Source organism: Mustela erminea, chromosome 4, assembly GCF_009829155.1.
Source record: "Mustela erminea isolate mMusErm1 chromosome 4, mMusErm1.Pri, whole genome shotgun sequence".
NCBI classification, from domain to species: Eukaryota; Metazoa; Chordata; class Mammalia; order Carnivora; family Mustelidae; genus Mustela; species Mustela erminea.
Window position 1 is genome coordinate 121,203,709 of NC_045617.1, and position 14,524 is coordinate 121,218,232.

General features: G+C 44.7%; 2 pseudogenes; one reads left to right on the forward strand and one right to left on the reverse strand.

Annotated features, from left to right (window-relative positions):
• LOC116589409 overlaps positions 1-14,524 on the forward strand; it is a 245,749-nt pseudogene that overhangs the window by 84,506 nt on the left and 146,719 nt on the right.
• LOC116587895 overlaps positions 3,085-14,524 on the reverse strand; it is a 75,219-nt pseudogene continuing 63,779 nt past the window's right edge.

Consider the following 14,524-nt stretch of genomic DNA (forward strand, 5'->3'; position numbering starts at 1 on the left):
GCTAAATGTAAGATAGTGTTCCATAAAAATCCTAGAGGAGAACACAGGCAGGATCCACTCTAACCTCAGCCATAGCAACAACTTGCTAGACACATCTTCAAAGGCAAGGGAAACAAAAGCAAAATAAACTATTGAGATTTCATCAAGATAAAAAGGTTTTGCACAACAAAAGAAAAGAGTGAGAAAACTAAAAGACAGTATACAGAATGGGAGAACATATTTTCAAATGGGAGAAGATATTTGCAAATTTCTTATCAGATATAAGGCTAGTATCCAAAATCCATAAAAAACTATCAAATTCAACACCCTAAAAACAAAAAAATCCAGTCTAGAAGTGGACAAAAAACATGGTCAGACATTTATCCAAAGAAGACATTCAAATGGCCAACAGACATGTGAAAAATTGCTCCACATCCCTTGGCATTGGGGAAAGGCAAATCAAAACCACAATGAGGGAAAACTGGACAGCTATATGCAGAAGAATGAAACTCGACCATTCTCTTACACCTTACACAAAGATAAACTCAAAATGGATAAAAGACCTCAAGAATTCCTGAGACAGGAATCCATCTGAATCCTAGAGGAGAACATAGGGAGTAACCTCTTTGATATCAGCCACAGCAACTTCTTTCAAGATCTGTTTTCAAAGGCAAAGAAAACAAAAGCGAAGATGAACTTTTGGGACTTCATCAAGATCAAAAGCTTCTGCACAGCAAAGGAAACAGTCAACAAAACAAAGAGGCAACCCACAGAATGGGAGAAGATATTTGCAAATGACAGTAAAGACAAAAGGTTGATATCCAGGGCTATAAAGAAATCCTCAAACTCAACACATGCAAAACAGACAATCATATCAAAAAATGGGCAGAAGATAGGAACAGACACTTCTCCAGTGAAGACATACAAACGGCTATCAGACACATGAAAAAATGTTCACCATCACTAGCCCTCAGGGAGATTCAAATCACAACCACATTGAAATACCACCTTACACCAGTTAGGATGGCCAAAATAAACAAGACAGAAAACAATGTGTGTTGGAGAGGATGTGGAGAAAGGGGAACCCTCTTCCACTGTTGGTGGGAATGCAAGTTGGTGCAGCCTCTTTGGAGAACAGTGTGGAGATTTCTCAAGAAAAAAAACAGAACTTCCCTATGGCCCTACCATTGAACTCCTGGGTATTTACCCCAAAGATACAGATGTCGTGAAAAGAAGGGCCATCTGTACCCCAATGTTTATAGCAGCAATGGTCACGGTCGCCAAACTGTGGAAAGAACCAAGATGCCCTTCAACGGACGAATGGATAAGGAAGATGTGGTCCATATACACTATGGAGTATTATGCCTCCATCAGAAAGGATGAATACCCAAATTTTGTAGAAACATGGATGGGATTGGAGGAGATTATGCTGAGTGAAATCAGTCAAGCAGAGAGAGTCAATTATCATATGGTTTCACTTAATTGTGGAGCATACCAAATAGCATGGAGGACATGGGGAGTTAGAGAGAAGAAGGGAGTTGGGGGAAATTGGAAGGGGAGGTGAACCATGAGAGACTATGGACTCTTAAAAACAATCTGAGAGGTTTGAAGGGGTGGAGGGTGAGAGGTTGGAGGAACCAGGTGGTGGGTATTAGAGAGGGCATGGATTGCATGGAGCACTGGGTGTGGTGCAAAAACAATAAATACTGTTACAATGAAAAGAAATAAAAATACATTAAAAAAAAAAACACAATGAGACACCACCTCACACCAGCAAGAATGCTACAATTAACATCTCAGGAAACAAAAGATGTTGTGACATGGGGAGATGGAGAGGAGAAGGTCGTTGAGGGAAATTGGAAGGGGAGGTGAACCATGAGAGACTATGGACTCTGAAAAACAACCTGAGGGTTCTGAAGGGGTGGGGGGTGGGAGGTTGTGGGAGCCAGGTACTGGGTATTATGGAGGCACGTATTGCCTCCATAATACTGGGTGTGGTGCAAAAACAATGTATACTTTTAAGCTGAAAATAAATTTTAAAAATTTAAAAAAAAAAAAGATGTTGGTGAGGATGCAGAGAAAGGGGAAACCTCTTACACTGTTGGTGGCAATGCAAATTAGTACAGCCACTCTGGAGAACAGCATAGAGGTTCCACAAAAAGTTAAAAATATAGCTACCCCATGACCCAGAAGGTGTACTACTAGGTATTTCTCCAAAGGATACAAGCATACAAGCATGATTTGAAAGGGCCATGTACCCCAATGTTTATAGCATTGATGTACACAATAACCAAACTATGGAAAGAGCCCTGATGTCCATCAGCAGATGAATGGATAAAGAAGAGGTGGTTATAGATAAAAGAATAGACTATTACTCAGCCATGAGAAGAATGAAATCTTGCTATTTGCAGTGATGTGGATGGAACTAGTGGGTTTATGCTAAGTGAAATAAGTCAGAGAAAAACAAATAACATACAATTTCAATCATATGCATAATTTAAGAATCAAACCAGATGAACGTAGGGAAAGGAAGGAAAAACAAAATAAGACAAAATCAGAGAGGGAGACAAACCATAAGAGACTCTTAACTATAAGAAACAAACAGTGTTGCTGAATGCAAGTTGTGTGAGGATATGGGGTAAGTGGGTGTTGGACATTAAGGAGGGCACTTGATGTAATGAGCACTGGGTGTCACTTGCAACTGATGAGTCACTAAACTCTACCTCTGAAACTAATAATACACTACCTTTGTATTAACTGATTTTATATAAGAAATAAAATTATTGTTCTTATTAAAAATAAAAATAAATAGATATAAATGATAGTTAGAATTCACTAGTGAAGCCATTTGACGATGAGGTTTTATGTTTCTTTGTTTGTTACTGAAGCAAATCTTGAATTCCAAGTTACAAGTGCATTAGGCCCTCCATTGAGCCCAGGCCCACCTCTTGTGTGGAATTTAGGGGCCACCTGGACAAACCCCTTGCTTTTTCTCATGTTAGAAGGAGGATCTGGAGGCAGAGTGGAGTCTCTACTGTCCAGAGAAAAGGGAGAAAGGGACAGTGATGGGGCCAAGGTCCAAGAAGAATGATGCTGAGAAACCCCTTACTGTAGCTACTCACTGCAGAATGAATTCTGCACATCAGGTTCAGAGAGCAGGGCACAAGTTTAGCTCAGCATGTGGAGCCCATCCAGGCCCAGTTGTTCCATGCCCATCTCATCCTCCAGCCCCATCCCGACCACAGCCAGGCTGTGGACACCTCAGGTCAGGCGCTCTAGTCAACTCTGCCACAATCTCCTTAGAGAAACCTAGGGAGGACTCTCCTGGGAGGATCATGTTGGGTCCTGAGCCACGGCAGGAATAGTGGGACAAGCTCTGGTGGTTGAGAGCATCGGAGTCCTGGAGGCCATTCACTAGTCCCTCACCGCATAAAAGTTCAGGCCCTTCAGAAAAAAATGGAAGATCCCACACAAGGCTAGTTGCTGGGCTCTCTCTACTAAACTGCTCCAGCTGCTGGGACCAAGTTGTGCATGCCAGGAAGAGTTTGAGTCAGAGCAGCAGTCATCAAAGAGTATTCTATATGGAAACAGTCCCCAGGCTGAATTCACTCATTGGCCAGTGCTAAGATTGTTCCTTATACCCATGGAGCTGTGTGCGTAGTGCACCATAGTGTCATGGCCTGCCCAGGGGCTGCTCACTAGAGAGCTGCATTAAGTAAGTATCAGAAGACAGTCCTAGGGGTGCCTGGGTGGTTCAGTGGGTTGGAGCCTCTGCCTTCAGCTTGGGTCAGGATCCCAGGGTCCTGGGATTGAGCCACGCATCGGGCTTTCTGCTCCACGGGGAGCCTGCTTCCTCCCGTCTCTCTCTGCCTGCCTCTCTGCCTACCTGTGATCTCTGTCTGTTAAATAAATAAATAAAATCTTAAAAAAAAAAAAAAAAAAGAAGAAGAAGAAGACACCCCTAGCTGAGGTAGAAGCTTTGGGGTGTGTGACTTGGGCAGGCAGAAACATACTCAGGGGCTGCATGGGTATAGAGGCAGCCATTGGTCAGTGGGTACTTTGCAGGTATCCAGGGAGCATCCTGAGTGAAAGAGGACAATGTAGGTGACATTGTTGGCAACAACTGTTTAGGCAGCTACTGTTGGGACTTTCTGGTGTCAGCTGGGCCCATGAGCAACCTGAGGGGGCTGAGGGGCACATGATGTTGGGGGGAGGTCCCAGTTGTAGAACACAGATAAAGGGAGGAACCCAGAATAGGAGATGAAGAAGGGGAGGAGGAATTGATGGAGGAGACAGCCAATACACCAAATGAGAGAGAGGAGTCAGACAGTGATCAGTAGTTGTAGGAGCCTGGACCTGTGGCTGGGGACTGGTCAATGAAGCCTAGAGGTCACAACTGCTCGGAAAGTGTTCCAGGATGAGTCGCTGATCAAGGAATAAAGTCATCGATCATCATAGCCCAAGCTCAGGCCCAGGTATTTAAGAAAGAAGTCAAAAGGGAGGATGACTTCAGGACAGGGATGTGAGGTGAGCTTTTAGTAAAGGTGGCCAATCTTTCTCAGATAACACATCACTATTTTGAGGCATTGACAGTTCATCCCACCGCATTGTCACACATAGTCTTTCTAGTCCTCTACCCACCACTTTGTGACTACAACTTCCAGGAACTGAAGAAAACACACTCTCCCCAGTTTGTATTATGTGGTCAAGACCACTCCTTTGTTTAATGAACCCCATTTATTTCTATAGCTTCTTAAATAAAATATCAGAGTGGCTGGCTTTTGGATTCCAGATGCCAACAGAACTAGTTATATTAAAGGCTAAAAAGCAAGCAATGTGGTGGGTAGGTCAGCATTAGAATAAAGCCAAGATGCACCACAGACTCCAGGGACCACCATCACCCCCAGATTCCCAAGCACTGGGTAGGAAACAGTGGCACAGATCAGGGAAAGCTCAGGGAGCAGGGTCTGCCTCTCACCAGCTTCTACTTCTGCCTCCAGGGAAGGGCTCACATGCCTCTGCATGAAACAAGGAGAGGGGATACCTCTTGGCTTAATTAATATGGAAGACAAAAGGATATCTGGAAAGTCACTCACCAGCCATGTAAACGGATTTCCTCCAGTCTGAAAGGCAACACAGGAAACAGTGAGCTGAGAACCAGAAAATCTCCTACAAAGCGGATGCAGAAAGTTCTGGGGAAAGAACAGAACTTACCAAGATCTGCTTGCAGATCATCTGAAAGAAAGTGAAAATTGGGCATGAATTACCATCACTAAGAACCTGGAAAACGCACCAAAAGATCTCTCTGTATTCTATATGAAGAGCTAACTCCAGACCCCCTGAGCCTCCATGGCTCCAACTGTCCTCTCTGAAACTTCTTGGCCACCTGCCCAGGCCAAGGGTCTTCCTGTCCACTTTTTCACTTTTCCTCCATACCAGCAATCACATTCACAGGCCTTGGCCCCTGCCCTGCCTTACCTCTGGGATTCAGCACATTTTCCTTGTATTCTAGTCCTTTTTCTTATCCTTGTGCAGTTTCTCCTCTTCCTGCATCTCCTGCCACTTTGAGGTATGTTCTCTCTTGGTGTGGTAGGCAACGCCAGGGGTTAAGAGCATCAGCAGTTTCAGGCTCACCTTGAAAGCTGGCTTCCAAGGAGAGGCCCTAGGAAAGAAGACCTCTGTGCCCAGCCAGAGACCCTGTCAGGGACACGGACCCGAACAGACCAGCCAAGAACACCCAGGAACACCCGCGCTGACTTGAAATGAAAGAGCCATTGCCTTCCCCTAGCCCAGGAAGAGGTTGAAGATGCAGCAGATCACATTTCCTGAAGAGCTATTTCTCACCGCCAGAGCAGCCTTCACACTAAACAGCCTCCCACTGTCTTGGGCATATATCTCAGAGAATACCAGGAACTTCTCCCCTCCGAGACTCTCCACTACACCTGAGGCTTCAGGAACCACCCCAAGGCCATGCACAGCACTTGGGCCCCATCCTCCCCTGTGCTTGGATAAACACTTGAGGGGTAGAGTCCATACCTGCTAGAGAGAAGCTGGAGAATCCAGGAGTCCCAGTACAGTCTTCCTGTGCACAACCCCAGGGACAGCATTGCATTCTGGGGTCTCTTTGAGGAGTGGCCTCTACAGGGAGCAAAACAGTAGCCCTGCCTCAGGGAACAGAAGGAAAGAGCACAGAGACTGCTGCTGGCACGGAGTGCGTGCTCTTCTCCACAACCATGACGGTAGCGGGCCATCGCCCAGAGTGATCGAAGGAGGACTTTGGTCCCAGGATCCATCCTTCTCTGCTCTTCTCACCTCACACACTCTCTAGGGCATCTGCTTGCACACACACTGCCACTTGGTCATCATTTCCACCATTGACAACCCTAAATACCTCCCAAGCTCCTTCCCAAATCCCCACATCCCTGGGGGTTAGCTCTGCCATTCCTCACAGATACTTCCAACTCAAATCCTGAACTAATTAATGTTTGGACCCATCTGTGATAGGACAATGATTACAATATCCCTAATCCTTCAGCCTTCTTTATATCCAGTGTGCCCTCTGCCACATATTTTTAATGCCTTCACACTCTGCTTCTGGGTTCCAACCTGTGACTTGACTCAGCTACTGAGAGTTCAGGGAATCTGACTCTAGCAGAGGTTGGAAACTGCTTATACATTGCCTTGCCCTCTTCCACAGGAGGCACATGCTCAAGCTAACACAGCCTGTTGGCTGAAGCTCTTCTAGACCAGCCACCAGCCAACTGGACAACACCCATGTGAGCAACCCCAGCCAAGATCCATTGTCAGGACAAGTAAAAATTAAAGGTAAGAACTCACTGTCCCTATTGAAAATAAGGAAAGAGAGTCCCTTCCCATCCTTTTCTTGTAGCATTTACTTGAGGAAACTTGTGATTGTGGGTGCTTCCTATCCTTTTTGAAATATAAAAACTAGATAGGACTTTTGCCAGCTTTGTGATCCTGGAATGTCTTTCTCAAGGACCTGGGAACCCTCTCTTTGAACTATTAACACCAAGAAAAAACAAGGAAAACAGCACCCTTCTCTGCCCCTTTCTGTGCCATGGTAGGAGCCTAAAATTAGTGAGCACGAGGATCCACATGTAAAAATACTTCCTGTCATGAAGATGGAGGAATTTTGTTTCCTTCCAGATAAAGCCAATTAGCTAACATAATGATCACCCTGATAGCCAAGTAAACATAGCATGAACTGCTTGTGACAAATGGTGCTGTCAAGTCTGCTGACTTCAGAGCCAGTAACTGTCTATCCAGTGAACATGTATCTAATGAGTTGTGAACGCATGGTCATGGAAAAGGGTGAGATTAATTTGTCTCTGCAGTTCTTGAAAGAATCTCTGTGAGGCACATCACATTTTAGTTAATCCTAAAAAATAAAAAGATAGAAATAATAAAAACTATTTCTTTTCCTACTGTCTCTGTGGAGAAGATTTCTGGTTTGGGAGATGTGTGTTTAGTGATATTTTCCCGAAATGAAAAAAGATGGGTAAGGAAGCCCAGTTAAGAGTAAAGAAATACAGCCTAGATGAGCTAAACTCCCTAAATAAATTTAAAAAAAAAAAATGGCTATATGCCACTAAGATTTCTGTGGCCGTGTGTTACCCAGAAACACGACAACAATTGGCATAAAACACATCATTATCAATATTTCTACTACTATTAAACAAATTGCCAAAGAGAAATCTTGGGACTCTCTGTAGTCTTCTATTCCACCTCTAAATTCTGTCCCCAGATCTACACACTCAGTAGAGTCTACTTTCCAAACCTCTCTAAAGCCAGACACCTCCTCTTCCACCCAGCTGCCCCTAAATGGAGTCAGACAGCCAAACTTCCTCTGTGTAACTACATCCATGCTTCCAGTCTCCATCCTTCATGCTGTTAAAGCAAATCCCTGCAAAATGCTGTTTAAATTTTCCTTAGATCTGCATCCAAACTCCATTACACAGCACACAAAGACTTCTCTACACTGACATCTGCCTCCACCCCCGCCCAACAAAATCCCTGTCCACATCCAGCCCAAATTCCATACCTGTGCTCCACAGAGCACACACATTCTAATCTCTGGACTATTTGGTGAACTGTAATAACCACAGTAACCATGCTCTCTGTGCCCCTGATGGTCCAGTCCATCAATCTGCACAACTCTTTGGAACACTATGTGCTTCACTCAGGTACCCACTCAAGTATGTCCTCCTCATGAGCTTTTCATGGTCAATCTCTTCTCTGTGCCCATGGACCAGGAACACCTCTTTATTCCAGGATTGTCAATTCTCCCCACCCTCCCATTCACCTCTCTCACCAACTATGTGGACTCCCTGTGCGCCCAGACTCACAAGCCACCCTCCTTCTTCAAGTGCTTCACATGCGTGTTCCTCTTTTTGGAAAACTCGCCCTCAGATATCCTCTATTCAAAATGTCTACTCACTAACATCTAACATCCTCTAACCCCCATCCATCTATCTAATTTTTGCCTCTAGAATATAAATGCTGCAGTGCAGGGACCTTTCTGAAGTTCACTGATGTGTCCAGGTATCTAAAAGGGAACCTGGTACTTAGTAGGGGTTCTATATATTCATACTGAATAACTGAATAAGTGAAAGACTTCCTTTCCTTCATCTGAAAAATTAAGGACTGATTTACTTGGCTCTGAGGTAGCTCCTAACTCTAATACTGCAGGACCTAATATAGGTCAACCACAAATGTGTCACATTCACCTCTTAACAGACAGATTCACAGAAGCTTCCTTGTCTAAAGAAGCAAGCATACAGTTTGTTGATGAAAGCCTGGACATTATGGATGTGCAGGATGGCCTCCTCCCAGGTGAGGAAGGTCTTCACCAGTGAGGCCATGAACTCCATTGTGGACACAGACATAGGAGTGAGAAAGGACAGGGACAGGGAACACACAGTCATTTGGGAGTCCCAGGCAGGAGGAAGTAAGTGTCCGGCAGTAGGCCCTGAACTGACCATTCTGAATCAGGGCAAGATCATCTTACCACAATTTTGAGACCCAGAAATGGTGTCAAAGAGACTCCCTCAGCAGCCTGTGCTCCTGGCTCCAGGTCCTTCTATGAAGGACTCTCTAATTCAGTGCTTCTAACCTTCCACAGGCATCACAATCACCAGAAAGGCCTGTGAAACACAGACTGCTGGGCTCCACCCCCAGAGCTCCTGTTTCAGTAGTTCTGGAGTGGGTCCAAGAATGTGCGTTTCTAAGGAGGTGGTGGGGATGCTGATACTGATGTTCCAGGGACCACACTCTGAAAACCACAGCTCTAACCTGCCTCCTCTGAGGACAGGACTGAAAATGCACCAAAGAGCACTACTGTTGCCTAGGTGGGAACTCTCTGCTCATGGGTCCACACCCAGCAACTTCCCCACACCTGCTCCTAAGTTTATTATTTCTGTACATGTGTTTCTCCTCTGCTGAATTCCATGTGCACTGAAAACTTGAGCCCACAGCTACTTCCATTGAAATCTTCCCCTATTCAGTAGGTGACAAGCACCAAATCAGTACTAGCTACAAAACAAGGTTCACTCCACCACCACCCCCTGACAGCCCTCAGCCTTCTGAGGACTGGTGGACAAGCCATGAAACAATCTTCTGCAGGACCAGCCCTGCTGGACCTCTGAAGAGCAATTTATCACCTCCTGTGCTACTCAATTGTCACTGAGTTATCAGTCTCACCTGGGGGATGACAGTGACTAGACTCCCTGGGACTATCCTCTCCCCAACCCCATGTGTGTGACCCTTTTAACCTGTAAGAAAACCATGTCCTTACTTGGCTCAAAGCCCTGCAATGGCTCCCCAGTTCCCACATGGTCTGAAATCCCAAGAGGAAGACCTCCCAGAGCTCTGTGACTTTCAACTCTTGCTTCTCTCCTTCTCATTCAGTCTGCCCCAGCCAATACTTGTCTCCTCTGCTCTTTGATCATCCAAGCACTCTGCCAGGTTTGCTCTGGCTTTTCATCCCTGCAGAGACACACTTTCCATTGTGATCCTCACAGGCTGGTACACCACCTCCTCCACATCTTCTTTCCCATCTCACTGCCTATACTGGTCACCTTATGGAGCACCGCACAGCAACTCCTGCCTACACAACTGCCCCACCTGCTCTACTTCTTTGTCCCATGCTCTCCACTCCTCTAACAGATATAAATTATACGGCATTGTGGTTTGCTGTCTCCTGACAGAATGTAAACTCTGTGAAGATAGGGATTCTGTCAGCTTTGTACATAGACTACTACCTAACACATACTCCATACAGTGTAAATAGCTGTGGGTACATTGAATTAATTAGAGAATAACTGCTTAGATACCAACAAAGCCAGGAAACAAGAAATAGAGGCAAATTTAATTTCACACTTTCCATGGTGAAATTCACATTTTTCATTTTCTAAGACATAAACCCCTTATTAGACAAGCGACATGGTTCCTGGTCCTTGTTTACCTTTAGAAATCTTCTTAAAATTTAGATACTACTAGCAGTTGTAAGTTCTCGAGAATCTTTCTAGAGCCAGGCCCTCCACCAGTAGCCATCCTTCGTGATGGAGATGCCCGCAGAGCTCGCTAGTGCTCTCACCCACCCCAGGGAGACACATGGAGGGGGTAGGGACACACTCACCTGCAGAGCCCCCAGCACACAGCTGGAAGAGGAGAAGCAGGGAGGGGTGATGGGATAGCAAAGAGCCCCTGCAGCAATCCTCCATTTCCTCAGAGCTGGGGAGACACAGGGCAGGAGGACGAAGAACACCTCCAGGAACAGGCAGGGCCAGCCACAGCTCTGGGCCTCAGAGCAGATAGCAGGCTCAGGGCTGGCAACAGTCCCCAGCAGGAGCACAGCCTTTCCTACTGCTCAGTACTCTGATGAGGTGGGGGCCCAACAATGCTGATGCCAGGAAAGTCCTCCCAGCCCTTTGGAAACATTCCCAGCCTGCTCTGCCCATAGGACGAGACCCTTCCTACCTCAGCACATGTGCCTCCTCCATGTCTGCAAGAGTCACAGGCCACCACAGTGGCCCAGGGACACAGGACCCATCTCAGGCCCCTACCCCTGAATGACATACCAGCTTCTGCATGCTTTTCTTCTGATCCCAGGGAATCACTGAGAAGTATAGGAGTCAGATTACATTCTCCTAAAGGACACTGTGGCTCCCACCACACACACCCTATCCTGCTGCTCCCCAGTGTTTTCCTGCTTGGGACCAATGACCTGGCCTTGCTCCCAGCAAAGCCTCTCTCAGCCTGTGTTCAGTCTTGATTGTTCTGAATGTTTTGATGCATTTCTTTTAATGAAACAAAGACTGACCCATCAATGCATGGGAGTTTCTGCCCAGATGTCTTGTCAGACATATTAAAACTCCAGGCAAACCCAGGACATCTGGATATACCTGAGCACATCTGATGCTGTTATCCCCAAATGTGCATTTCTGCCAATATCTACTTAGAGTCAGGAGTATTGGGGAAACCCATATTAACTGAAGATTAATGAATGAAAAAGGACCAATATTAACCTCCAGTTCCATCCCCACTCCCACCAACTTTCCCTGCCCAACAGGGAGACTTCTTAAGGCCTGAGAGACATTAGGGGAATTTTGTACAAGAACGGGCGGGGGGGGGGGGGTGTTGAGTACAAATTTATTGAGTACCTAGTAAGTGCCAGGACCTAGGCTACACCAGTTGTTCTTATGACACTTCATTCTCACACATGCAACAGATGAAGGAAGACATGAGCCCTAACATCTAATAAGCCTTCACCCAGAAACTTTCTAGAAGAAGGAAGACTGGAGCTGCACTAACACTGCCCCCCACACACACCCCAGTCCTCAAGCCCAGCCCAGACCCCAGCTCCACACAAATCAGGATGAAAGAAGAGAAGGAAGGGGACCTTGGATTCAACAATGACCCAGAATGATTGGGCCAGAAAGCTTATCTCTCTTGAATGCTGGCTCTTGGATCCCATGTTGGAAGAGGAGGGGAAGGAATGACAAAGCACAGGGAAGATTTTGCTGAAGGACACTGGAAAGACACCTGGACACATTGCAGGAAAGACACCAAACAGCAAACTTCACTCTCCCCACCCACACACTGCCAGTTCATCAGACTCACGGTCCAGCTATTTGTTAATAAACACTATTCACTGGCCATGAATCATTTTTCTTGCTCAAAATAAATTATCTAGCGGGGAGTTAAGATTGTACTTTCTACAGCCATATAATAGCTGTTAGCATATAATATAATAGCATATAATAGCTTCAAGTGCCTTTGAAACACTTCCAGAGAAACACCTAGGCTTTTAAACAATGGCTAATTTAAAAATAATTATGAATTTTTAATGTGCCAGTTTGTAGAAAGGTTGTAGGAAGTAATAAACCCACTTTTTAAAAATCTCTAATAAGGTAAAGCTTAGTTTATTTTAATTTTTTATGGCTCATTTTTATCTGAGTGTAATTGACAGGCAATTTTTTTTTTCCAGATGGGAACACGCTGATTCAAAAAGTGAAACATTATTCTATGCTCTAACTGATAAAGTTATTTACTACTTTCTAGTAAAACATTAATCCGGAGACCCTTGGGACGTATATCGCTGGACCAATGTTCGTAAGGTAATTGCAATCATATTTTGGGTGGGGCTATTTATGGTTCTCACAGGGAAGTAATACTAAAAAGAACAAGCTATAGTGGTCAAACATGAAAGGAAGTCTAACTTCCTTTCATCTGAGAGCCTACCTCCCATTCTTTTCATCCACTTTAGCCCACACTGCACTCCATCTCCCCTCTGGCAAGCATGGGTTTGTGCTCTGTGTTCACAGGTCTGATTCTGCATTTCGTTTGTTTCCTTATAAGTAAAATCACACAGTTTTTGTCTTTCCCAGTCTGACTTCTTTTCGCTTAGTATAAAACCTTCTAGATCCATCCATGTTTTCACAAATAGCACAATCTCATCCTTTGAGCTGGCTGCATATAATTCTATCATGTTTATACATACTACCTCCCCCTTGTCCATCTGTCAATGGACTGATAGATGGCATCCATATCTTAGCTATTATAAATAATATTACAATAAATATGGGGGTACTTATGCCTTATTAAATTCATATTTTCATTATCTTTGGGTAAATACATGATGAGAGAAAACAGAACAAAGCCTAGAATTTGCTGTGGCTCATAGGTTACAGGCTTACAGATTACAACACTTCTGCAGCTCCCTCAAGGACTTCCTTTCATGTTTGACCACTATAGCTTGTTCTTTTTAGTATTACTTCCCTGTGAGAACCATAAATAGCCCCACCCAAAATATGATTGCAATTACCTTACGAACATTGGTCCAGCGATATACGTCCCAAGGGTCTCGGGATTAATGTTTTACTAGAAAGTAGTAAATAACTTTATCTTAACAGCAGCTGCCTCCTCAAAATCCTAGAAGCCTTGCTTCCAAATTCTTTTGAGACTTGCACTATCCATTATCCCCACTAACTAAAAAGTGTAAGATCAGTCACAACTCACAATCTCTGTGCAGCTCTTTCTGCCCATGGGTCCTGTCCCTGTGCTATAATCAAACCACCTTTTGTGGAAAACTCTCAAAAATTATATCTTGACCTTTATCTCACCAGCCTCACATCATTTTGGTGTCCAACATGGGGCCTTTCTTCTTATCTGGACTTCAACCTCAGTGCAAAGTTCTCTTCCTGTGCTTCCATTTCAGGGGCTATTCCAGGAGTAAGATTTTATCAGAACACTTTCATGTCAGGTTGGGGAGCCAGGTGGTGGGTGTTAAGGAGGGTACGTATTGCATGGAGCACTGGGTGTGGTACAAAAACAATGAATACTGTTACACTGAAAAGAAATTTAAAAAAAATTTTTAAAAAGGATACTTTCATGTTGATTGCTCAAGCTGCACCCCTTTAGACCATGGCTGCTCTCAGGGGAGGAAAAAAGCTGGCATTTTGACTGGAAGCTAGTACCCTAGACAAAATGGTAATAAGACCTAGAAACTTGATGCGTTCTCTTTATTCCAATCTTAATACAAAGCTGTCTTTTTGGGGCACAGGACAGCCACTAAGTCACTAGGATGCCTACCAAACTTAAGACTCTCTTCTGAGGTTTCCTCCTCATTGGTCCAATGTGGTCTCTTCCACATCACTTATCTAGCCTCTTCTGGCCAAAAGACCTCCACTGAGAGCCAGCCAAAACTGAATAAGAACCCAGCAAAGGGCTGTTTCCTAGGGAAGTTGGCTATAAAGACTACCTGCATTGGGATGTTACTTAGACCATGATGGATTTCTATCTTTATAATTTTTCATCGGTGTCCTCTAATCACAGCTTGAATTACAATGTTGGGTAATTTCTCCTCATAAAATTTTTCTAGTGTTTTCTATAGGCTAAAAATGGCAGTTTTCATGGCATGTCACAGTATTTCAGCCAATTCACCAGCACCAGTATGTAGTCTAGAATGCTATGGGGAGGTGGGGGGCAACAGAATCCCTCCTACATCTTTCCTACAAGGCGGGAA